Here is a 27,306-nt window from a genome sequence, read left to right on the forward strand (position 1 = left end):
TCTTAATTCCCTGACCAGGGATTGAACCCATGCTACCTGCAGTGGAAGCATGGAGTCCTAAGCACTGGGCCACTGAGGGAATGCCCTCAGTCATTTTGAACTGTTTTAGCGGTATTCATTGCACTACACTGTTGTACAACAAACAAGACCATTATTTCCAAAGCTTTTTCATTACTCCAAACAGTATCCACTAATTGTCAACTCTCATCTTCCCTTATCCCAGCTCCATGAGTGTGAGCTCAGTTGCACAGTCACATCTGACTCTTCACAATCCCATGGACTGCAGCCCACCAGGCTCCTCTGTCCATGGGATTCTTCAGGCAAGAAAACTGGTGAAGGTAGCCAGTTCCCTCTCCAGGGGATCTTCCCAACCCAGGGATCAAACCTGTGTCTCCTGCATTGGCAGGTGAATTCTTTACCTCAGAGCCACCTGGGAAGCCATCCCAGCTCCAGGTGATGACTAATCTACTCCTTGTCTCTACAAATTTCCCTAGTCTCGATGTTTCATACAAGAGGGGTCAAATGTCAATAATCAGGGGTGCTGACATTTAGTAGAGATATACACATGCAGCTGGCCTGACATTAAAATACTGAGATTTCCTCCACAGTGGCTGGCAACAGATCACTGTCCCGAGTGTCACCTTTGAATTCCTCTCCACCTCCCCACAGTCCAGCAACTGAAAAGTCAACACCATGGCACATGCCTGTTCAGCTTGATCCTTATTTGTGCTGACTGCTTGTTAATACTTAGAATATCAGTCCTGCCCACACGAGTCTAATTTTTTGTGGGACCCATTGATTTTTTCCTCACGCTATTTCTGAACCTTTAACACTGTAGAGCAATCATCTATTTCATTTACAAGACCCGTGCTCCTGAGGGCAGGGGGCTGTCTAGGTCATTCATTCCTTCATTCCAAAAATGTTTTATTGAACACTTCATATACTGCAGTTGCTGGACCAGAATCTCAGAATACCACTGTGAAAAGGCAAACGTCATCTTGGGGCTTCACAGAACTTACATGCTTTTTCACTTTCCAGTAAGAAAAATACCTGAAGAGCCAAATAAAGAAAAGAACTCCAAATAATCATGAGTGGAAACAGGTTATTTATTCTTTAACTGAAGGACAGTTTATATACAATGATGTGTTAAAAAAACAAAAGGAAAGAGGCCCTGAAGATGATGAGTGATGAACCTCGGTCCTCACTGAACACCTTCACATCCACCCTCACCCCAACTTGAAATAAACAAGCTCATCACCTGTCAAACCAGCAAGGATGAAAACATACTCGAACACACCTTGTTGCAAGGATGTGGACAGAAAAGCTCCTACATTCAGTGTTGATGAGGCTGTCAGTGAGGATGACATTTTTGGAAATAAACTCACAAAGAGGCCCTGTTGAGGAGAGAAGCCAGAGAAACTCCAGTTTGAGATTGAAGGAAAAGTCTGGGAATTGGGTGCCAGGAGAGAGGACCCAGGCTGCACTAGGGAGTGTGGGCAGAGGCTCCAAGTGCAAAGAGCTGGTGTGATTAGAGGGTCGGGAAGGAGGTAAGAGTGAGCACAAGACTCTACCGGGGTAAGGCTAGGAGGACAGCCATGGCGGGTCAAGTCACACCAAGTTTTACAGATTACAGCCAAGCGTGGAGCTGATCCCATTTGTGATTTCAGAAACTCTGACATCATTTAAGTCTATATTCTCCAACACTTCTCAAGGTCCTGAAATCAGTAAGAATCTGAGAAATGCATTGAGCACCCCTGTAACGTTCCTGCATCTCAGCCTGGTGCCCGGCAGTCCCTCTGATAGCCTCTCGATAAGCTCAGGGTTAGATAAGCAGATAAGCCCAGGGTTAGACATATCACCCTCCACTTCCCCGATGTCTTTTGGGCTTTCCCACATCTCTACTTCCCCAAAAACAAACAACTGAAAATGTCTATTTTCGAAGCATACTTCATTCAATGAAAATAAATCGGCTAATAATTACTGAGCACTCTTTATACACTCGGCCTCTGTCCAAATGCCTCGCTTCTTTTAACTCATTTCCTCTCCCCATCCTCTTCCAGTTGAGGAAACCGAGGCAAAGGAAGACACATCATTTTCACTGCAGTCCCACAGGTGGTGAGAGGTAGAGTCCGTGTCCTGGATGGCTGCGGGGTAGCCCTTGCTGCCAGGGGCCAGCACGCAGAAACTGTAATCCCCTCGTTAATTTCACTAGCGGCAACATTTTGAGAAGCTCGGGAAAAAGGTGTCTTTAACTGTTGCACAATCTACTTGTGCCCAATTCACACTTTTTGCACGTTACCCTTCAAATATGAATGACCCTTCAAACATGCCTATCAAATATGAATTACTGAGATTGGCTACTGAAGAAAAATCCTGAGAAATCACACAGAAATGCTACTTATACACCACATTTGATCTCTATCACACTGTCATCACTACGGCAAGGCTGGGGCAACCATTGATATATTTCATTTTCCTCCTCATTGTATTCCAAAAAGCAGTGAAAAATAGAAAAAAAATAAACCAAAGTATTGACATAAAAGATATAAAGCACATTTTCACTGCCAGTAAGCTAAGGAAGAAAATCATTGCATGCATAAAAACAATCATTAGTGCTGTTCAACTGTACACTGGACTTAAATTGGTCAAATATTCAACTGCAAATAAAAAGAAAATTTTACAAGTGTGCAAATGAAATATTAGAAATATGTTGTAGGAAATGTATCTATGGCACAGTAGAGTTAGAACACTGTTACTTTTTGCTTGCTTTTCTTTCTGAGGAGAGAATCCCTTTGTAAAATGTAATCTATTATTTAACTTTTGGGTACTTAGTTTTTATGTCAGAGGAGAGGACTAACTGTATTTATTGATTTTATTCCTCATTGTTTGTAACTCCGAGGTTTTGACAGTAGATCATACCATATATCATACCCTATCCCCACTTGACAAGTCAACGTACACTCACAAATATTCATAAGCCCACTTTCCTGTAAAACACATCAGAGTTCAGCATTTACCAAGATGTCTACCTACCTTGAACTAGAAAGTTCAGTCTTGCCTTCCTTTTGTTTTCACTGGAATAATCTTTGGATTTTGATGGCCAGGCACAGATGTCATCTTCTTCCTTCACACATTCTTTCTTCTGGATTTCTCATCAAAACCTGGAACACAGAACAGAGTAGCTCCTTGATGTCTGCAGGCACAGAGGAGAGAACTAGAAATCTCACACCAGGGACACTTCTAATGTATTTCCAATTTTCCTTTGGTTGGCTACTGTTGAATCACAGTTTTAGAAATTCACTTAATTAGGAGATTTAGAACAGAGCTATCTCAAAACACAGAGGAAAAGAGGCCGCCCTCTTTAACAACTAAAGATTTGAAACGGATGTGGCTTCTCACGTCCTGCCTTCCATTGAATACAGAGTGTTAGGCTTCTGTCTTCGTAGGAGATGCTGAAGCACTAAAAGTTACCTACAGTCAGTTGTAAAATCAGGGCTGTCAGAGCAGGGGGGAACTCAATAAAACATCACCTTGGAATGTGTTTCTCAGAAATGCTGAAACCAGGATGGCACTCCCGAATCTCGTTTTTAACAGATGTCAGTTGTGGAGGGAATGAAGTGCGTGTCATGAATACTGATGAAATGTCGTGTGCGTGTGTACTGCACCATAAGATACACTCATTTATATGGATTTGTCATTCTCCCTATAAAAGAAAACAGCTTTTCCCCAGAAGCTCTCCCTGAGTCAGGAAGCACCATTCTCCCTCGTCAACTGTGGGCTCCAACTGTTTCACATGGAGCAGGGAAGACCGGACGAGTCGGGCGGAGACAGTGGATGCGGCATTCATCCCTCAATCTGCCACGTGGTTCAGTGAAACTGCACTTTCGTGCCATGAACCCCCATGCACCCCGAGCCCGGCCTGTGCGACCCTCAATTCCTCTTAGATTTGGAAGCAGGTGTGAAGTGGAAGGTGCAACAGGAAGTTGGAGCGATTCCTTCACAAGCATCTTTGCCCCCTTTCCCCTTATCGCCGCCCTAGGATGAAGCCACCTTTTCTAACAGAAGCGGAGAACAAACCTGACTCCATATACGATCTGTTTCTTTAATTCTAACTCCGGTGCTCTGTGGCTTGTGCTTAGCCATGCTGGCTTGCACCTTCTGTAAAGGAATGTTGCCGAGAACCTGAAATATACAGGACAGCCCATTCTCAAGGCTCTGACCTTTCCATTCAGACAGTTTCTTCACGTGCAAAGTGAGACGTCGGTGCCAATCAAAGAACAAGCCCCTTCCAGGCCTTCCAGTTCGTGAGAAGCTTCAACTTTGTATGGAGTTTTTTGTGACTGGGCTATGGCCAAGTTTTATTGTACACCTTCCAAATTTTTTTTTTAAAGGATGAGCTTATACTATTTTCATAACAGAAAAGAATAATTCATTTTAAAAGATAACATTTCTCATTGTTACTCAGACATTTTCACAAGCTAAGATGCTTGTATTCCAGTACTAAACTTATATGTGACTCTCCACGAATATAAAACAAACAACGTCTCAACACATGCTTATTCAACAGACTGTATGAAACAAATGTAAAATTTGCTTTAATAGGCAAAACTAGATCTGTGACTCTATGCTGTTGTTTAGTCACTAAGTCTTGTTTGCCTCTTTTACGACCCCATGGACTGTAGCCTGTCAGGCTGCTCTGTCCATGGGATTTCCCAGGCAAGAATCCTGGAGTGGGTTGCCATTTCCTCCTCCAGAGGATCTTCCCGACCCAGGGATGGAACCCACATCTCCTGCACTGGCAGGCGAACTCTTTACCACTGAGCCACTGAGGAAGCCCCTGTGACTCTATACAAGATGATAAGCATGAAACTAAACAGCCCAAAGATCCAATCTCAGCCAAAATCTCGTACCACATAGAAAAATTAGCAGTACTTAAATATTTAACAATGCCTTGTAAATTTTTAGACTTCTGGGTTTCAAAATTTCTGACAAAGTAATGCACAAGGCACAATTAACAAAAACAGGCAACCTCCCCCACAGTCTCCCAGAGCAAAAGTAAATTCCTCAGAGCCCCACACCCACTCCCAGTCAGCATGCTGTGAACAGCGGCATGCCAACGGTAAAGCCAGCAGTAAACAACAGAAGCCAGAGAGGGTTTGGATCTTGCTCCGAACTGGCGTCTGCTGAAAACGGCTTTAGCAAAAGAAGGCTGTGATTAGAAGATCATGACATTTCCAGCACCCACTTATTAGCACGTCTGGAGAATCACAAAAAGGAGATCATACAGTCTTTACAAACAGAGTCCCCGTTCCAGGATATTTACAAATACTTTTGCTGTTAACAGCCTTCAGAGCAACTCAGTCACTGCTCTGGAGGCAGACAAAGGATGCAGACACCCTAACCAATCACTCCAGGTGGTCTCCCCAGTAAGATCCCCATCACTTCCTGGCTGCTCCGACCATAATATGCATCCTTTCTCTTCATCACCCACTTTTCATTCATCAAATCCTTGCAGCAACACCTCTGAAACACATCCCATCTATCTCCTTTTCCCCAATGCCATTCCTCATCCAAGCCCCCAGCATCTCTCCCTTAGACTACTTCCACAGCCATGCTTCTAACTGCACCCCTGGCCCCGGGTCACTCCCTTCTTCTCATAGTGGCCACATTTATATATGAGATCGTTTTCCTCCCCCGCTGAAAACTGATTTTCACAGAATAAAACACCAACTCCACCCCCTTTCTCTCTCAAACGCCATGTCATGACAATCCTCTCTCGCCACCAGTATGCCTCCTTCTCCTTCCTACCTTTGCCAAGCCATTCTCATCTGCTGTCCCCACCGCTTACTTAGATTTCTGTTTCTGCAGGTTGTCCCATAGCTGGCTACATCTCATCATTCCAACCCAACACAACGGCTTTCCCTGACCACTGTATCCTAAGTACTATCAGTCTGCATTTGTGTAATTCTTTCCCCCTGACAATGTCCCATAGGATCCTAAAGACACACTGTTTGACTACTGGTTTCCTTTGCCAGCAAGAATGCAGAAAGAAGAGCGTGCTTGTCTTATTCAATGCTAAAGACCCAGAGCCTAGAACAAAGCACATAGTAGACACAGAGTGACTTTTAATCAAATGAATGCTTCAGATTAAATCAGGACCCAACTTTTCAATCCTCGCTGTCCCTTCAAAGTCAATCCCTTGCTTAGAAGACAAGTTGTTAATTTTCAGAAGAGACATCTCTCTCTCTGAGTATCTTCACTGTCACCCCACAACTAGGTTAGCCTCCAACATAGAGTTCATTGCTCTGGAAACAGAAGATTCTTCAAAGATGTCAAATTAAACTTAAGACCTTGCTGACAAGAGAAGATGACTTTTGGGGAACAATTGTGTAGGTTGTCACTGTCGGAAGTGAAGGGCTCAGAGTCTGAGTGGGTTGATGGGTATGTCACATGGGCTGAGGCAGACAGATATTTTTTAAGTGCTAAGGAAGCTTGCTAGGAGGTTCTCTGTGCTCCAGCCAGGCATTCAGTATGAGGAGAGCTCATTTGGGGCCCAGATAAGAGGATCAGCTATCTGAAATTTTAGACGGGCCTCGTCTCAAGGTAATTTCACTCTAATTTGCAGCATGAACTGAAGAGCAAGAGTGATGGCCGATTTTCTGCATAGCATCATGATTCAGAAACCAGTTTCACATGCTCATCATCTCTTGTTTCTCAGGGCAGTTCCAAACGCTTGGCCCGATGTACTAATGATACCTGTTTTATATATGTGAGTATGAGATTTGCGATCCCACTATGAGTAAATACGGAAACTTGATTTAGAATCAAGATCTTAGATCATCTAGAGAAGCTAATGAACCAATAAGAGAGAAAATGCAACAGGCATTTTCAAAACCAACCTTTCTGAGGTACAATTTATATACAATAAAATACACTCCTATTTTAAAGGTTCAGTTTGTTGATTTTTGACATATAAACACACCTACCATCTCAATCAAGATATAGCATGTTTCAGTTCAGTTCAGTTCAGTCACTCAGTCATGTCTGACTCTCCATGACCCCATGAATCACAGCACGCCAGGCCTCCCTGTCCATCACCAACTCCTGGAGTTCACCCAAACTCATGTCCACAGAGTCGGTGATGCCATCCAGCCATCTCATTCTCAGTCGTCCCCTTCTCCTCGTGCCCCCAACCTTTCCCAGCATCTGAGTCTTTTCCAGTGAGTCAACTTGTCGCATGAGGTGGCCAAAGTATTGCAGTTTCAGCTTTAGCATCAGTCCTTCCAATGAACACCCAGGACTGATAGCATGTTTAATCCTCTGAAAAGTTCTTCCACATCCCTCCATCCTCCATTCTCCCTTTTATCTCCGATCTCTGCCCCAGGAAGCCACTGATGTCCTTCCTGTCACTACATAGTGATGCATATTTTTCTACAATTTCATACAAATTAAATCAGACTGTCTGAATTTTTTTTTGCATGTGGCTCCTAACACTCAGCATATTTCTGAGACACATCCATATTGTTACACGTTAGTATGTCTACAAATACACACACACATACACACACACACACGTTTCCCAGGTGGCACAGTGGTGAAGAATCCACCTGCTAATGCAGGCGCCGCAGGAGACTCAAATTCGATCTCTGGATCAGGAAGATCCCTTGGAGTAGGAAATGGCAACTGGGGCCAGTAGTCTTGCCTGGAAAATTCCAAGGACAGAGGAGCTTGAAGGGTTATAGTCCAGGGGGTCGCAAAGAGTCAGATACAACTGAGTGACTGAAAGTGTGCATGCGTACACACACACACATACACACACACGTCATATCCTTTTTTTCTCTGTAAATACTTTGGAGCAGAATGGCTAGATCCTATGATAGGGTATATTAATTTTACACAAAATGAAAACCATGCTCCAACGTAGCTTTACCATTTTACATTCCTCCCAGCAGGATATGGAGTTCCAGTTGCTCCATGTCCTTACCAACACTTGGTATTGTCAGTCTTTTAATTCTGTCCGTTTTAATAGGTATGAGGTAGTATTTCATTTTGGTTTGAATATGGGTTTCCTTGGGGCTAATAATGTTGAACATTTCTTGACATGCTTATTGCCCAGCTATACGACTTCTGCAAAGGGCAATTTGCGAGGTAAGAGATATAAATTTCACATGTGTAAGAACTTGCTTTATTTTAGAAACAATTTTTGAAAAATCCAGGCAAGAATACTGGATTGGGGCCATTTCCTCCTCCAGGGATCTTCCCAATCCAGGGATCGAACCCACATCTCTTGCATCTCCTGCATTGGCAGGTGGATTCTTTACTGCTGGTGCCACCTGGGAGGCACCAATTACCAAGTTGTATGGGTGACAACAGGACAGACAGCTGGTCGCAACTGATGGAGGACATGTTAAGAGCCAATTTGATGGACAGCCTGACTGTCATTCTGAATATCAAATGCTTATCTCCTATGAGTGCTGGTTCTCTTTGTAAGGAAGCATGTTAGGATGGAAACAGGAAACTTGGGTCCTGCTGCCATGAGTGAGCTCTGAGAATGTGGATAGTCTCAGGTGTAGGGTGACCAACCATAGCATCTGCTCGGGACTCTCCCAGATTTAGCCCTGAAAGTCCCATGTCCCAGGAAACCCCTTAGAAATAAAAAAGAAAAATAGAACTTATAAAAATATTTACTAAGAGAGTCATGAAATATTCAGATTATGAAGATCAAATATATTTAGAGGCTAAACTAAAAATAATGAAGGCAGTAATATGGTAGAAGATATTCACATTTTATTTGCTTTGTATTTTGCACTGTACACTCATCTAAAGCTCTAAGAAACTATGGGACTAGAATTTGAAGAAAGGAGCTCAGACTGAATTAACTTGATCTCAGCAAAGAAGGGAAAAGCTTCGCTCTTTTCCCTTCCAATTATTCTTTCTTCCCTAGACTTCATTTTATAGATCATGGGCTCAATTATTCACTGTATCTTTTTATATCTAGTCTCATAAAACTGTAAGATGAATCATTACAAAATTAATATTCAACAGGCTTTATATAACTCTGCTTAATGCCATGTATAACTCAGATTTTTTATCACCCCAAGGCCTCTCAAGATCTATGAATGCCACTACATTAATAAAACACCAAGTATTTAACTCTAACATTCCCATCAGAACTCAACACCACAAAACCACTCATTTTAATCTAGACAACCAGACAGACACTGATGATAGACATGGACTATACAGAAAAGGCCAAGCTCTGTAAAAGAAGTCCCATGATGACAACCAAGGTCATGTTCCAATCCATTTGTTTTGAGAAACTCAATAGTTCTAATAAAAATGAGCTTATTGTGCTTCTAGGGACACTCACACAGGAACCATTATGAATTTTTAATACCACGTGGTCCCAAAGAGTTTCTCACATCTTAAGTAATCATCACCTTCCAGGCAGAAAAAAAAAAAAGCTGATGAATGCATCTACTAGATACCATGTCATAAGCCCCATCCAACAGAAGCAGAAGAGATTAAGAAGAGGTGGCAAGAATCCACAGAAGAACTATACAAGAAAGGTCTTCACGACCCAGATAACTGTGATGGTGTGGTCACTCACCTAGAACCAGACATCCTGGAGTGTGAAGTCAAGTGGGCCTTAGAAAGCATCACTACAAACAAAGCTAGTGGAGGTAATGAAAATCCAGTTAAGCTATTTCAAGTCCTAAAAGATGATGCTGTTAAAGTGCTGCACTCAATATGTCAGCAAATTTAGACAACTCAGCAGCAGCCGCAGGACTGGAAAAGGTCAGTTTTTATTCCAGTCTCAAGGAAGGGCAATGGCAAAGAATGTCCAAACCACCGCACAGTTGCATTCATTTCACATGTAGCAATGTTTATGCTCAAAATCCTTCAAGCTAGATGTTAGTGGTACATCGACTGAGAACTTCCAGATGTACAAGCTGGATTTAGGAAAGGCAGAGGAACCAGAGATCAAATTGCCTGCATTCATTGGATCATAGAGAAAGCAAAGGAATTCCACAGAAACATCTAACTTCTGTGTCATTGACACGCTAAAGCCTTTGACTCTGTGGATCAAAGCAAACTGGAAAACTCTTAAAAAGATGGGAATACCAGATGACCTTACCTGTCTCCTGAGACACCTGTATTCAGGTCAAGAAGCGATAGTTAGAACCAGACATGGAACAACTGACTGGATCAAAATTGAGAATGGAGTACAGTAAGGGTGTACATGGTCACCCTACTGAAGAAGCTCTGTAGGGCTTCCCTGGTGGCTCAGGGGTAAAGAATCCACTTGCCAATGCAGGGGACATGGGTTCAATCTCTGGTTCGGGAAGATCCCACATGCCACGGAGCTTAGTTGCTCTAAGCCCTTGTCCCTCAACTACTGAAGCCCCACGCTCTAGAGTCCGTGCTCTGCAACTAGAGAGTAGCACCTCCTTGCCACAACTAGAGAAAAGCCTGAGCAGAAATGAAGACTCAGCACAATATAATAAATTCATAAAGATAAAAGAATAAAATCAATTTATACATAAAATTACCAAAAAAGAAGCAGTGTAATAAGCCTGTATAAACAAACAAGAAGACAGGATTTGGGGTGCAGCTGGGATGAGGTGAGGGAGTCATGCTGAACAGCATTTGGAACCAGACAAAAAAGACTGTTGGAATCCTGTTTCCTGCCACTTGCCTAGTAGGTAACCTTGAGTACGTCACTTAAACTTTTTACCCCAATTCCCTTATCTTGAGAAACAAAGCTAATGATTCCTACCTTCTTTTACCTATGCCAGGTTTTGAGTTAAACTTCATTAAGTTCCTAGGGGAACCTGGCACAGAGTCTGAGTTCGACAAATATTTGTCAAATGAATGAAAGAATCATGATCAAACAAACACACGCTGGGTCTTTAATAGCAAAAGTGGCACCTGGGCAGAGCAGAGAGTGAGACATTACTGCTGTCTTCCTCCTAGCTAGAGGGACAGAGAATATACATTATTCTTACACCCATGCACACACAAAGACACAGATGTATATACAGGCTTCCCAGGTGGCGCCAGCGGTAAAGAACCCACCTGCCAATGCAGGAGATGCAAAAGACTCAATCCCTGGGTTGGGAAGACCCCTGGAGAAAGGAATGGCTACTTACTGTGGTATTCATGCCTGGGAGGAGCTTGGTGGGCTACAGTACATGGAGTCGCAAAGAGTTGGACACAACTGAGCACACACACACACAGGCTGTAACCTACAGCCAATCAGTAACAAATATATAGCAAAGTCATAAAGAAGCACGCTTGATGTAGCTAGGTCAGGGAGATGCAGCCAGCTCAGCTACAGCAATCCCTTGAGCCACCAATGAGCAGTCCATATGTAAAGTCAAAAGAACCACATAAAAGACAGAACCATATATTTAACACAGTAGAGCCAAATACAGTCATTTTAACCTGAAAGCAATACGAGTTTACTAATGCGGCACTTTACATTCTTTTTGTGTTTGAGCCTGGCCACACTGCAGATTATCAGCAGCCATGCGTGGCTACTGGCTTCTGTACTGGACAGTGTGGCTCCGGATGTGTAGAGATGCAGGTGTCTGCTAAAGACAGACGCAGGCAGGTGGGCTTGGGGAGCAAGAGGGGTTCGAGTGGATGGACATGAAAAGATGTGACTTTGGGTGCTTTTCAGAGCTCTCTGCTGGCATGAAGGCTCTGGTGGGAGAATCTTCTAGAAGGCTCCTTGACCTTGCTCCTTCTGCCTCAAGGAGTTTCTGAATCTACTCCCTGCTGATGCACAAGTCACACTGGGACCTGGTTCTTGCTCTCTGCTGCCCCTCCGCACCCCCACACTGTCCCTTCCTTCCTGGGACCCCCTTACTTGGCACAACGCCTGGTGTATGGAAAGCATAGATACGTACTTTAAAACAGCAGTTTCTTCGTGGCACTGTATGGCTCTAACTAAGTCAAACACAAAGTGAATACTTGAGACAGTCAAGCTCTGGCTCCCAGAGCCACAAGGTCTGGTGGAGCCCCAGTTCACCCTCCAGCCACAGAGAGTCAGGAGCTAAATGTGCCCAAGCCATTCCCAGCAGAAAAGCCAACGGGCGCCCGTGCTCTGAGGGGCAGGGTGGGCACACAGCCAGGCTGTGAGCATGGCCCTTGCAAGAGACATCTGACCCGCCATGTGCAAGTCCTGGTCAAGTCCACCTTCTTTTGGCTGCACCGCATGGCATGGGGTATCTTAGTTCCCCAGCCAGGGATGGAATCTGTGCCCCCTGCAGTGGAAGCTCGGACTCATACCCACTAGACCACCAAGTGAGTCCCCAAGTTCATAGTCTAAGGTAAGATGGACGAGGGAGACCCACGTGGCCGGGCAGTGTGTGGTGACGCATACTGAAAAGCAACTGAGGTGAGGGATAAAACAGGAATGAAAAAGACGGAGGTCAGAAGAGGAAGGCAGACACCCAGAAACCAAGCATCATTTTACAGGCTGTCCCCCAACAGCTGAAGACACCCTCCCCCAAGCAAGTGTTTAAAGCGGCCCCTTCTCTGGAGGCCACGCCGGGTCACGCGGCGGCTGGACCCACGGTGGCCTCCTCCGCCCCCCATCCTGTCTCCTCCCATAGCTAACATCTGGTCAGCAATCACGGCAAGCAAACAAAAGAAGCGGCTTGGGTGAGAAGCCATCTGACAAGCATTCTCCCCGCAGCTTCCTGCTGAGTCCCCATCACAGACTTCCTATTGGTTTGCAGGAGAAGGAGTTTCTGAGTGGTCGCTAATCTCAGCTCAATCATATCATGATCAGAAGGCACGTTCCTTGTGTGGAAGTCCCCCAGGACCCATCCGTTGTCAGCACATGGGAGGGTGACCCCACTATGCCCGGGTCTTGCCATTTTTCTCAAGTTTTAAATATAGATTCTGTGGGACATTTTCCAGCTTTAAAATGTTTGGAACGACGTCAGTACATTTTTAAACACTGGGCTGGCCCACACCGTGCGAGCCAAAGAAAGCAATCGGTGGGGCTGCCAGCTTGAGATTCCTACTCAAGTTCAAAGAGACCCAGTCGAGATCCAGCTCCACCACCATCGGGCTGTCTGTTGCTTCTCCCTTCCATTTTATTCTGAGGCTTAATTCAGATGAGGCACATGAAGGGCTTACCAGGGCTTCTGGCACACGGTGAAGGCGGTTAATAGCTGGTGTCTGCTAGCGCTACAGAACTTCTGAGATTTATTTCTAACTGTGGTATAGGGAGCAGATCACAGGAAACCCTAGAGACGAAACATCTGAAACAGGGCTCCTCTCCCACGAATGATTCCCTGTCTCTTTAATCCTGTTTCACGGGTTAGATGTATGTGCTTTCATTTTACTGTCAGAATTTATGAAACTCGATCTGGCTGCATAAAGGCAGCAAGGAAGTGGGGGAAGGTAAAGTGAAAGTGGAAGTTGGTGTAAGTTTTCTAGAAAGTACTTCGGTAACATTTCCCAGGTGGCTCAGTGATAAAGAATCCGCCTGCCAAAGCAGGAGTCGTCTCGCAGGAGTCGAGAGTTCGATCCCTGAGTAAGGAAGATCCCCTGGAGGAGGAAACGACAAGCCACTGCAGTATTCTTGCCTGGAAAATCCCATGGACAGAGGAGCCTGGCGGGCCACAGTCCATGCGGCTGCAAAGAGTCAGACATGACTGAGCACACACACAATGCTTAGCAAAAGATCAAAAAAAAAAAAAAAAATTGTATGCCTTTTGACTGAGGCATTCCACTGTAAGAAATTTTTAGCCTAAGTAAAAACTGATGGTTTTTCATAAAGACTTAATCCTAAGAATCTTTACGACAGGGAAGACTACAAGGAAAACAATTAAGGAAATTAAGTGACCATAGATAGGGGGTTGGTTGCAAGAGTGATGCTAGAATGCTGATTTCTGTCTATCACAGCCCCCAGGACTCTCAGGGCACTCACGATGTTCGGTGTCTGTCTCACACGGTACAAACCATTGGAGCCGAGGGCCTGTCAGCCTTGCTCACCGCTGAGCGCACCGCTATACACGGGTGAGCACATAATGGTCCCCAACAAATATTTAAATACATCCAATCATATGTAGTGTGAGTCTACTTTTCTTAAAAAAAAAGAAAAAAAGGCATGTATTTCTGTAAGTTCTATTATTTGCACTTTTCCCTAGATAGGGACTCAGCAGACTACACTCTCAGGACCTTCTGCTGGTTTCTGTAAGTTTTGTAAAACTTTAAAAAAAAATTAATTTATTTATTGTAATAAATACATACTGGAACAGAGTCACGCTCATTCTTTTACACACCCTCTAGGGCTGCTTTTGCAGGATAATGCAGACCTGAGTACTTGCAACACAGACTATCTGGTCCTTCAGAAAAGTTAGCTGACTCCAGCTCTAGGTCTTAGAAGTTTTCAGGAGTGCTTTCACACACACTCACAAGGTGGGAAACAGATCCTCAGGAAGGCTGTTGGAGAGTTTTACCCTCCCCTGCACAGTGTTTAGTAAGGGACAACAGAAAAATAATAACATGGCGAATGCAAAAATGTGGACACCTAGGGCCCGCCACTTTTTCTTTTCCCCAAAGATTTAATGCTGGCTCCTAATATTGCCTGAAGCTTTCTATTTACTTTAAAATGCTGTTGTTGTTCTTTATCGCAAAGTGGTGTCCAAATCTTTTGGGAAGCCACAGACTGTACCCACCAGGCTCCTCTGGCCATGGAGTTTCCCAGGCAAGAATACTGGAGGGGGTTGCCATTTCCACCTCCAGGGGATCCTCCTGACCCAGGGATCAAACCTACCTCTCTTCAGTTAGCAGGTGGCTTCTTTACCACTGAGCCAGGAGGGAAAAAAAATGAATGATATTGCAATTAAAAAAAAAAATTAAACGTTAAAAAAAAAAAGACAAAGAAATGCCAGGTGCCGCATGCCTTCAGTTCAGTTCAGTCGCTCAGTCGTGTCCGACTCTTTGCAACCCCATGAATCACAGCACGCCAGGCTTCCCTGTCCATCACCAACTCCCGGAGTTCACTCAAACTCAGGTCCATCGAGTCGGTGATGCCATCCAGACATCTCATTCTCTGTCATCCCCTTCTCCTCCCGCCCCCAATCCCTCCCAGCATCAGAGTCTTTTCCAGTGAGTCAACTCGTCCATGAGGTGGCCAAAGTATTGCAGTTTCAGCTTTAGCATCAGTCCTTCCAATGAACACCCAGGACTGATCTCCTTTAGGATGGACTGGTTGGATCTCCTTGCAGTCCAAGGGACTCTCAAGAGTCTTCTCCAGCACCACAGTTCAAAAGCACCAATTCTTCGGCAATCAGCTTTCTTCACAGTCCAACTCTCACATCGCATGCCTTAGGGACTGGTATTCTTGGAGACCAAGCCCGCTCCCTGCTCCCCCCGCACCCCGCGACCCCAGGCTGAAGTGCGGTGCTGCTGAGAGCTGGGAACGAGGCGCCAGCGAACAAGCCCTCCTTGGCCCTGGAGTGCCCAGTCCCCTGTGCATGGGAACCCCATCCCTGATCCGGGCGGGCTCTCCCACATCTCAAGCAAGTTGAGTACACCCACAAAACGATGGACCTCTGTGCCGGAAGAGCTTTGAAAAGTCATCACCTGTTCCCCAGATGGAGTTCCCACCTGCAGCCTCCTTCCTCGGGAGTCACACCGCCTCTGGATGACAGCACCATCAGCATCGCCGTTAGGGTGGGGCTTGGGATTTCTGGGAAAGGGGACGCTACGGAGGAAAGAGTATCCAGACACGAACCCTGGGCTCTTTCTTCCAGCACATTCCACAGGAAGCTGCCACCCAGGACACCACTTTCTCTAGGGCTCTGGTCGCCCAACCCACCCTAGCTGGGCGCGGAGAAGTGCTGCCGCCTTGTGGACGTTTCCTCGAACTACAAGTGCCAGGCGGAACTTCTGGTGGCTCGAGTCTCAAAGCTTCAGTTCAGTTCAGTGCAGTGCAGTTCAGTTCAGTCGCTCAGTCGCGTCCGACTCTCTGCGACCCCATGAATCACAGCACACCAGGCCTCCCTGTCCATCACCAACTCCCGGAGTTCACTCAAACTCATGCTAAAAGCTTACGGGCTCAATAAAAGCTTACGGGCTCAAAAAGACACGAGCCTTCAAGCCATGTCCTAGGGCAGGTCATCGAAAAAGAATTCAAAAGAGAGATGACCGTGGAAGTCAATTTCCAGAGGTCAATTTAGATTTAATTCACGGTTTTGCTTTTTAAAATTTTTTCTTCTGTTTGGTTTCTCAAAAGCACATATTTTATTTTTTTAAATTTTTTTAGATTTACCTCTTTTTTAAAATTTATTTATTTTAATTGGAGGCTAATTACATTATTTTATTGGTAAAAGCACATATTTTAAACATGCTCCATTTTTTAGGCTGCGAATCAAAACTGCAGCAAGATACCTCAAAGCACCACTCAAAATGGCCATCACCAAACAGTCTACACACAACTAATGTGGGAATCAGAGGGCATGCAGGAAACAGAATCCTCCTACCTCTTTTCGAGGACTGGAAGTGAGCAACTGCCAAGACGAAAAATAGTATGCATTCTTGAAAAGACACAAAACAGCTACCAAGTGACCTTGCAATCCCACCTCTGGGCCTGGAGGCCATGGCAAACCATACTTAGAAAAGTCACCTGCACCCCAAAGTTCACTGCAGCACCATGGGCAAAGCAAGCAACTGAAAGCTCCCTGGACAGACGCCCCGAGAAGAAGACGTGGTCACTTGGTACCATGGGATAGGACTCAGTCAGGAAAATGAATTACTGCCTTTGCAGCCCCACAGATGGACCTGGAGACGATCGTGCTAACTGAAGGAAGTCAGACAGGGAACAACAGAATGTTTATGACACCTCTTAGGAGTGCAATCTGAGTTTGATAGAAATGCACTCATTAAAGAAACTTACTCAAAGACTTCAAAAAGAAACTGTGGTTCCCAAGGGGGAAGAACTGGGGTAAAGTGGGGAGGTTAGGGAGAACTTAGGAAGGTGGGATTCACATGTACACAATATTATACACGATACAGATCATCAAGGGGCACCTACTGCAAAACACAGGGAATTCTACTCAGTCTCTAAGAACCTGGACAGTAAAGAAGGTGAATAAGAGCTGATACCTGTGAAGGTATAAGTAAATCCCTTTGAGCTACACCTAAACACACACACACACACACACACAGAACTGTTGAGTCAACTACATTTCAATATAAAAGCAAAATCAAATCTATATTTTAAAAAAGGGAAAATAAACAAAAGCCAAGAATATTGCCCTTAAGCCTCAGGGTCTGGGCTGCTGTCACATCCCAGGAGCCCGGGCCACTTGGGGGTCCCCCCGGTCTGAACTGCGGTGCAGCTGAGGGAGCTGGGGACGAGGTGCCAGCGAATGAACCCCTCCTGGGCCTGAATATCCTGATCCAGGTGGGCCCTCCTACACCTCAGTCAAGTCGAATACACCCCAAAGGCGGTGGACCTCTGTGCCGAAACAGCTTTCAAAAGTCACCTGCTCCCTTGGTCTCCCGGGGCTGGGGATCCCACCGGCACCTTCCATTCTCGGGAGTTACCTCTACTATGGCCGACAACCCCGCCAGCATTTCCGTTAGGGGGCAGCTTGGGATTTCTGGCAAAGGGCACACTATGCCAGAAAAAGTAAGGAGACACGAGCCCTGGGCTCTTTCTTCGGCACATTCCACCGGAAGCTACCATCCAGGACCCTCACTTTCTCTAGGTCTCTGCTTGCCCAAGCCAAGCTAGGGGGGCGCGGAGAAGTGCTGCCGCCTTGTGGATAGTTTCTGGAACTGCAAGTGCCAGGGCGGTGTTTCAGGGCGCTTCAGAGTCACTAGGTCTGCGGGGCTGTAAGGAACACGAGCGCACAAGCCTGTCCTGGAGCAGGTCATTGAAAAAGAATTCAACAGAAGGCAGATCGTGGGGAACCCAATTTCTAGAGGTCAATTTAAATTTAATGCACATGGATTTTTCTTATTTTGTTTTTTTTTAAACCACATATTTTAAATATGCTCCATAAGCCTCATTTTGCATAACTGTGAATCAAAACTGCAGCAAGGTATCTTCTTGCACCAGTTACAACAGCCATCACCAAACGGTCTGCACACAAGGAATGTCGGAAATGAGGGCATGCATTGAACAGAACACTCCTAACTTGTTTTGAGGAATGGAAGTGGGTAAAAGCCACAAAGGAGAAGATTGTGGATGTTCTTGAAAACACTAAAAACAGAGCTAGACCATGACCCAGAATTCCCATGCCTGGGTCTGTAGGCCAAGGAAACCCAAAATTTGAAAAGACACCTGTCATCTAAATTTCACTGCAGCATCACAGGCAACCAATAGTTCCCTGGATAGATGCCTGGACATGATGTGGTTAATCTGTTCCAGGGACTAGAACTCAGTCAGGAAAATGAGTTACTGCCTTTGAAGCCACATGAATGTTCCTGGAGATGATCATGCTGACTGAAGGAAGGCAGGGAACAGCAGAACGACTATGGTATTTCCTAGGGGTGGAGTCTAAACCGCGATACAAATGCACTCATTTATGAAACCAACTCAAAGAAACTTATGGTTCCCAAGAGGGAATAAATTGTGACAAAGTTGGGGGGTGGGTAAGAGAATTTAGGAGGGTGGGATTCACACATACTCACTATTATATATGAAACAGATCATCAAGACACACCTATAGCAAAGCAAAGGGAACTCTACTCAGTCTCTAAGAACCCGTGTAGGAAAAGAACGTGACTATGAGTTGATACAGACGTGTGAATAAGTGAATCTGTCTGCCCTACACGAAAAAAGAAAAAAAACCACAACACTGCAAGCCAACTATAATCCAACACAAAGGAAAAAAATCAAATGCAAAAAGAAAAACAAAGGAAAATAAAGAAATACCAAGAATATAGCCCTCAGGCCTTGGGGTTGGGATGTTGTCACATCCCAGGAGCCCCAGCCAACCCGGTTCCCCCAGGTTGAACTGTGGTGCAGCTGACGGAGCTGCGGCCGAGGTGCCAGCGAATGAATCCCTGTTGGGCCTGGAGGGCCGGGTCCCCTGTGGATGGGACTCCAATCTCCCGATCTAGGCAGGCCCTCCTACACCTTACACAAGTTGACTGCACCCCCCAAACGGTGGACCTCTGTGCCAAAAGAGCTTTGAAAAGTCACGTGTTCCCCAGGTCTCCAGGTGCTGCAGTTTCCATCTACAGCCTCCTTCCTCGGGAGTCACCCTGCTTTGTACACAGTACCCTCAGCATCGCCGTTAGGGTGGGGCCTGGGATTTCTGGGATGCGAGAACCCTACTCGTGAAAAAGCACAGAGACACGAGCCCTGGGCTCCTTCCAACACATTCCACAGGAAGCCACCACCCAGGACACCACTTTATCTGCGGCTCTGGTGGCCCAAGCCACGCTAGTGGCCTCGGAGAAGTGCTGCCGTCTTGTGGACGTTTTCAGGTACTACAAGTGCGAAAGTGGCGCTTCTGGGCGTTTCAGATTCCCAAGTCCTGAGTGGCTGTCAAGGACACCAGCCAGAAAACAATTGTCTCTGGCAGGTCAATGAAAAGAATTGAAAAGAGGGTGAATCGTGAGGAAGCCTATTTCCAGAAGTCAATTTAAATTCAGCGCATACTGTTTTTTTTGTTTGCTTGCTTTAAAAAGCACGTATTTTCAATATTCTCCAAAAGGCTCATTTTGGAGAGCTGTAAATCAAAACTGCAGCAAGATATCTCTCTGCAACAGTCGCAATGTGAATCACCAAACTGTCTACACATGAAGAATGGGGGAAAGGCAGGGTGTGCATGAAGCAGAACCCTCCTACCTTTTTTTGGGAATGAAATTGGCAACAGTCATGATGGAAAATAGTTTTTCCACAATGGCACCCCACTCCAGTACTCTTGCCTGGAAAATCCCATTAATGTAGGAGTCTGGTAGGCTGCAGTCCATGAGGTCGCTAAGAGTTGGACACGACTGAGCGAATTAACTTTAACTTTGAAACCACTAAAAACAGAGGTTCCACATGACCTGGCAATTCCACCCTTGGGCCTGTATGCCAAAAGGTCTTAATGACCCGGATAACTGTGATGGTGTGATCATCCACCTAGAGCCAGACTTCCTGAAGTGTGAAGTCAAGTGGGCCTTAGTAGGCGTTACTACAAACAAAGCTAATGGAGATGATGGAATTCCAGTTAAGTCATTTTAAATCCTAAAAGATGATGCTGTTGAAGTGCTGCACTCAATATGCCAGCAAATTTGGAAAACTCAGCAGTGGCCACAGGACTGGAAAAGGTCAGTTTTCATCCCCATCCCAAAGAAGGGCAATGCCAAAGAATGTTCAAACTAGTTGCACTCATTTCACATGCTAGCAAAATTATGCTCAAAATCCATCAAGCTAAGTTTCAACAGTACTTGAATTGAGAACTTCCAGATGTACATACCAGTTGGATTTAGAAAAGGCAGAGGAACCAGAGATCAAATTACCAATATCCACTGGACCATAGAAAAAGCAAGGGAATTCTAGAAAAACATCTACTTTTGCTTCATTGACCAGGCTAAAGACTTTGACTTTGTGGATCACAACAAACTGTGAAAATTCTTAAAGAGACAGAAATACCAGACCACCTTACCTGCCTTCTGAGAAACCAGTATGCAGGTCAAGAAGCAACAGTTAGAACTGGATATGGAACAATGGATTGGTTCGAAATTGAGAAAGAAGTATGTTAAGGCTATATACTGTCACCCTGCTTATTTAACTTATATGCAGAGGACATCATCTGTAATGCTGGGCTGGATGAATCTCAAGATAGAATCAAGACTGCCAGGAGAAATATCAGTAACCTCAGATAGGCAGATGAAACCATCCTAACGGCAGAAACAGAAGAGGAACTAAAGAGCCTCTTGATGAAGGTGAAAGAAGCTGGCTTAAAACTCAACATTCAAAAAACTAACATCAGGACATCGGGTCCCTTTACATTATGGCATCCGGTCCCATCACTTCAAGGCAAAAAGTGGGAAAAAAGGAAACATTAACAGACTTCATGTTCTTGGGCTCCAAAATCACCTCCGATGGTAACTGTGGCCATGAAATTAAAAGACACTTGCTTCTTGGAAGAAAAGCTATGACAAACCTAGACAGCGTATTAAAAAAGCAGAGACATCACTTTGCTGACAAAGTCAAAGTCGTAGTCAAAGCTATGGTTTTTCCAGTAGTCATGTATGGATGTGAGAGTCAGACTATAAAGAAGGCTGAACGCAGAATTGATGCTTTTGAACTGTGGTGTTTGAGAAGGCTCTCGAGAGTCCCTTGGACAGTAAGGAGATCAAACTAGTCAATCCTAAAGGAAATCAACTCTGAATATTCATTGGAAGGACTGATGCTGAAACTGAAGCTCCAGTACTTTGGCCACCAGATTTGATGAACCAACTCATTGAAAAAGACCCTGATGCTAGGAAAGACTGAAGACAGGAGAAAAGGGGGAGGCAGAGGATGAGATAGTTGGATGGAATAACCGACTCAATGGACATGAGTTTGGCAAACTTCAGGAGATGGTGAAGGACAGGGAAGCCTGGCATGCTGCAGTGCATGGAGTTGCAAAGAGTTGTACACGACTGAGCAACTGAACAACCACATGACCTGGCAATCCCACCCCTGGGCCTGTATGCCAAGGAAAACCGTAATTTGAAAAGACACCTGTACTCTAAAGAAGTTAGGAAGGTGGGATTCAAACACACACAATATTATGTATGAAACAGATCATCAAGAAGCACCTACTGTAAAGCACAGGGAACGCTACTCAGTCTCTAGAACCTGTACAAGAAAGAAAGTGAATAAGAGCTGATGTATGTATATGCATAAATGAATCCCTTTGTGCTACACCAAAAACAACCACAACACTGTAAGTCAACTGTAACCCAATGGAGAAGCAAAATCAAATCTAAAAAGGAAACTAAACCAAAGCCAAGGGTACAGCCCTTAGGCTTCAGGGAATGGGCTGGTGTCACATGCCAGGACCCAGGCTGCCCAGGGTCTCCCAGGCTGAACTGTGGTGTTGCTGAGGGAGCTGGGGACGAGGTGCCAGAGAATGAAGCCCTCTTGGGCCGGAGGACCGGGTCTCCTGTAGATGGGACCCCACTCTCCTGAGCCAGGTGGGTCCTCCTACACCTCAAGCGGATGTTCAAGCTAAACGAAGGAAGTCAGACAGGGGACATCAGAACAACTATGACGTCTCTTCGGGGTGGAATCTAAAACAGGATAAAAATGCCTGCATGAACGAAACAGACTTCTAAAAGAACTTGTGGTTCCCAAGGGGGGAAAAATGAGGGTAAAGAGCAGGGGTAGGAAGAACTGAGGAGGGCGGGATTCACACATACACAATGCTATATATGAAACAGATCATCAAGAAGCACCTACTGCAAAGCCCAAGGAATGCTACTCAAACAGTCTCTAAGAATCTGTACAGCAAAGAATGTGAATACGAGATGGTATAAGTGAATCCGTTTGTGCTATACTGAAAAAACCAAACCAGCAGAAGTCAACTACATTTCAACATTGAAACAAAAACAAATCTAAAAACAAAAAAATCAGGAAAGTAAATAAAAGCCAAGAATATTGCCCTTAGGGCTCGGGGACTTGGCTGTTGTCACACCCCAGGAACCCGGGGCCGCCTGGGGTCCCCAGATGAACTGGGGTGCCGCTGAGTGAATCGGGGAGGAGGTGCCAGCGAATGAACCCCTCTTGATCCTGGAGTTCCTGTTCCCCTGTGGATGGGACCCCAATCCCCTGGTCCAGGCAGACCTCCTGCACCTCACACAAGTTGAGTACAACCAAACAGACGATGGACGTCTGTGCCGAAAAGAGCTTTGAAAAGTCACCTGCTCCCCTGGTCTCCGGGTGTTGGGGTTCCCACCTGCAGCTTCCATCCTCAGGAGTCACCCGCTCTGTGGCTACAGCATGGTCGGCGTCGTTGTCTGGGTGCAGCTTGGGATTTCTGGGTAAAGGCACGCTACGTGGGGAAGAGTACCAAGACATGAGCCCTGGGCTCTTTCTTCCGGCTCCTTCCACTGGAAGCTACCACCTAGGACGCCACTGTTTCTAGGGCCCTGCTTGGCCCCCAGCGGAGCACAGAGAAGTGCTGCCGTCTTGTGGACGTTTCCTGAAACTACAAGCGCCAGAGCGGAGTTTCTGACAGTTTGTCACCTGGCCTGCAGGGCTGTAAAGGACATTGTTGCTGTTCAGTCACTCAGTCGTGTCCGATTCTTTGTGACCCCATGGACTGCAGCACGCCAGGATTCCCTGTCCTTCACCATCTCCCGGAGTTGGTGCGTACTAAGTCACTTCAGTTGTGTCCGATTCTTTGCGACCCTGTGTGCCGTAGCCTGCTAGACTCCTCTGTCCATGGGATTCTCCAGGCAAGAACTGGAGCAGACTGCTGTGTCCTCCTCCAGGAGATCTCCTCGACTCAGAGATTGAATCCAAGTGTCTTATGTCTCCTGCATTGGCAGGCTGGTTCTTGACTACTAGCGCCACCTGGGAAGCCCGTAAAGGACACCAGCCTGCAAGCAATGGCAGGTCATCGAGGAAGAATTCAAAAGAGGGCAGATCTTGGGGAACCCAATTTCCAGAGGTCAATTTTAATTTAACACACACATTTTTTTCTTTTCTCTTATTTTTAAGAAGCACATACTTTAAACATGCTCCATAAGGCCCCTTTTTAGAGTCAGGAATCAAAACTGCAGGAAGGTATCTCCTCGCATCAGTCAGTGACCATCACCAAACAGTCTACCCACAAGGAACGCAGGAAAGCAAGGGCGTGCATGAAACAGGACCCTCCCATCTCGTTTTGAGGAATGGACGCAGCAACAGCCACGATGGAGAACAGTGTGGAGATTCCTGAAACACTAAAAACACAGCTGCCACACTGCCGGGCAACACCACTCCTCAGCCTGGATGTCAAGAAAAATCATAATCTGAAAAGACAGCTGCGCCTCAAAATGTACTCTGCACTGATGGCAAGAGCAAGCAACCAAAAGCTGCCTGGACAGATGCCTGGACAGGAAGATGTGGTCAGTCTGTGCCATGAGATAGGACCCAGCCATGAGAGTGAATTACTGCCTTTGCAGCCACATGAGTGGACCTGGAGACGGCCATGCTGACTGAAGAAAGTCAGACAGGGAACAACAGACTGACAATGATATCTTTTAGAGATGGATTCTAAAATGTGATACTACTGCACTGATTCATGAAACAGATTCAAAGACTTCAAACAGAAGGCCATCTTTCCAAGGGGGGAATCATGGGGGTAACGTTGCAGGACAGTACGGAGAACTCAGAAAGGTGCGATTCACATGTACACAATACAACAATGAACCAGAACATCAAGAAGCACCTCCTGCAAAGCACAGAGAACGCTACTCAAACAGTCTCTAATAACCAGGAAAGAGTGTGAATAAGAGTTGACATATATGTATATGTATACGTCAATCAGTTTGCCTAAAAAAAAAAAAACAAACCCAAACACTGAAAGTCAACTATATTTCAACATTAAACAAAATCAAATCGAAAAAGAAAAAAAAAAAAAAAAGGAAAGTAAAGTACCACCAAGAATATTACCCTTAGGCCCGGGGCCTGGGCTGTCACATCCCAGGTGCCGGGGTCTCCCCGGGTCCCCCAGGCTGAACTGTGCTGCAGTTGAGGGAGCTGGCGATGTGGTGCCGGCGAATGAACCCCTCTTGAGTCTGGCCTGTCCAGTCCCCTGTGGATGGGACCCGAATCTCCTGATCAAAGCAGGCCCTCCTACACCTCACACAAGTCGAGTACACCCAAGAAGCGGTGGACCTCTGTGCCGAAAGAGCTTTGAAAAGTCATCTGCTCCCCAGGTCTCCCGCTGCTGGGGCTCCCACCTGCAGCCTCCTTCCATCCATGCCAAAGGAGGACGTGCAGCCTTGACATCGCCTTTACGGTGGGGCTTGGGACTTCTGAGAAAGGGGAACGCTACGCGGGAAAGAGTACCCAGACAGGAGCCCTGGGCGCTTTCTTCTAGCTCATTCCACTGGAAGCTACCACTCAGGACACCACTTTGTCCAGGGCTCTGGTTACCCACGGAGAAAGCAATGGCAAGCCACTCCAGTACTCTTGCCTAGAAAATCCCATGGATGGAGGAGCCTGGTGGGCTGCAGTCCATGGGGTCGCTATGGGTCGGACACGACTGAGCGAGTTCACTTTCACTTTTCACTTTCACACATTGGAGAAGGAAATGGCAACCCACTCCAGTGTTCTTGCCTGGAGAATCCCAGGGATGGAGGAGCCTGGTGGGCTGCCGTCTATGGGGTCGCACAGAGTCGGACACGACTGAAGTGACTTAGCAGAAGCAGCTGGTTCTCCAAGCCACCCTAGAGGAGCGCGGAGAAGTGCTGTGTCTTTGTGGACGTATCCTGGAACTACAAGTGTCAGAGCGGAGCTTCTGGGCGCTTCCGTCACAAGGACTGCAGGGCTTTAAAGAACACCAGCCTGCAATCAATGTCGTGTGTGTGTGCGGGGTGGGGGGGCAGTGGGGGGAGTAAATGTCCAGAGTTTAATTTACATTTAACCTGACATGGTTTTTTCTTTTTCCTCTATTCGGTTTTTTTTTTTTTAAAGCAGCACATAACAGCCACGATGGAGAACAGTATGGAGGTTCTTCAAACACTAAAATCAGAGCTACCATGTGACCTGGCAATCCCACCCGTGGACCTGCAGGCCAAGGAAAATCATAATCTGAAAAGTCACCTGTACCCCAAAGTTCACTGCAGCACCATGGGCAATGCAAGCAACCAAAAGCTCCCTGGACAGAAGCCTGGAGAAGATGTGTCAATCTGTACCATGGGCGGCACTAGTGGTAAACAAAAACCTGCCCGCCAGTCCAGATGACTTATGAATTTCGATCCCTGGGTCAGGATGATCCCCTGGAGGAGGGCATGGCAAACCACTCCAGTGTTCTTGCCTGGAGAATCCTATGGACAGAGAGGCCTGGCAGGCTACAATCCATACAGTTGCAAAGAGTAGGACACGCCTGAAGTGTCTTAGCACATACCATGGACTAGGACTCAGCCATGAAAATGAATTACTGCCTCTGCAGCCACATGAATGGACCTGGAGATGATCATGAAGGAAGTCACACAGGGAACAACAGAATGACTATATCTCTTAGAGATGGAATCTAAAACGTGATACAAATGTATCCATTTATGAAACAGACTCAAATATTTCGAAAAGAAACACGTGGTCCCCAAGGAGAAAAAATTGGGGTAAAAGGGGGAGGGGAGGGGGAACTTAGGAGGGTGGGATTCAAACATACACAATAATATATATGAAACATCATCAGAAGCACCCTGCAAAGTGCAGGGAACCCTACTCAACCAGTCTCCAATAAGCTGTACAGAAAAGAACGTGAATAAGAGCTGCTGTATGTATATGAATAAGTGAATCCGTATGCACTACATCGAAAACAACCACAACACTAGAAGTCAACTATACTCCAATGAAAAGGCAAAATCAAATCTAAAAAGTAAAAAAAAGGAAGGCAAAGAAAACCGAAGAATATTGCCCTTAGGACTTGGGGACCGGGCTGTTGTAACATCTCAGGACCCGGGCTTCCCGGGGTCCCCCAGGCTGAACTGTGGTGCAGCTGAAGGAGCTGGGGACGAGGTGCCAGCGAAAGATCCCCTCTTGGGCGTGGAGTGCCGGCTCTCCTGAGGATGGGACCCCAATCTCCTGATCCAGGTGGGCCCTCCTACACCACGCAAGTCGAGTAACCCAAACAACGGCAGACCTCGGTGCCGAAAGAGCCTTGAAAAGTCACCTGCTCCCCTGTCTCCTGCTGCTGGGGCCCTCTCTCCTGCAGCCTCCTTCCTCGGAGTCATTCCGCCGACAGCACCATCAGCACCGCCAGCAAGGCGGAGCTTGGGATTTCTGCAAAGTGGGGAACGCTACTTGGGAAAAAGTACGGACACACGAGCCCTGGCCTCTCTCTTCTGACGCCCTCCCCTGGAAGCTACCACCCGCAACTCCCCTTTCTCTAGGGCTTTCAATAGGAACAAGCCAACCGAGCTGGGCGCGGAGAAGTGCTGCCGCCTTGTGGACGCGTCGGGAACTACAAGTGCTAGAGCCGCGCGTTGCCGCGCTTCAGTCACAAGGCCTGCGGGGCTGTAAAGGCCACCAGCCAGAAACCAATATCCTTGTGCAGGGCAACGACAAAGAATTCAAAAGAGGGCGGATGGCGGGATAACCAATTTCCAGAGGTCAATATAAATTTGACT

At 46.1% G+C, this 27,306-nt stretch overlaps 1 protein-coding gene across 2 annotated transcripts in view; it reads right to left on the reverse strand.

Annotated features, from left to right (window-relative positions):
- Positions 1-27,306, reverse strand: part of FRMD4B (FERM domain containing 4B) — a 365,056-nt gene that overhangs the window by 256,391 nt on the left and 81,359 nt on the right. For both annotated transcript variants that reach the window (XM_055414297.2, XM_055414298.2), the window contains exon 2: positions 3,034-3,161. The gene's annotated coding sequence lies outside the window, so the exon portion shown is untranslated. The remainder of the gene's footprint in view (positions 1-3,033; positions 3,162-27,306) is intronic.

The sequence above is a fragment of the Moschus berezovskii genome, chromosome 24 (genome assembly GCF_049115385.1).
Source record: "Moschus berezovskii isolate FMDL1 chromosome 24, NW_MosBer_1.0, whole genome shotgun sequence".
Lineage (NCBI taxonomy): Eukaryota > Metazoa > Chordata > Mammalia > Artiodactyla > Moschidae > Moschus > Moschus berezovskii.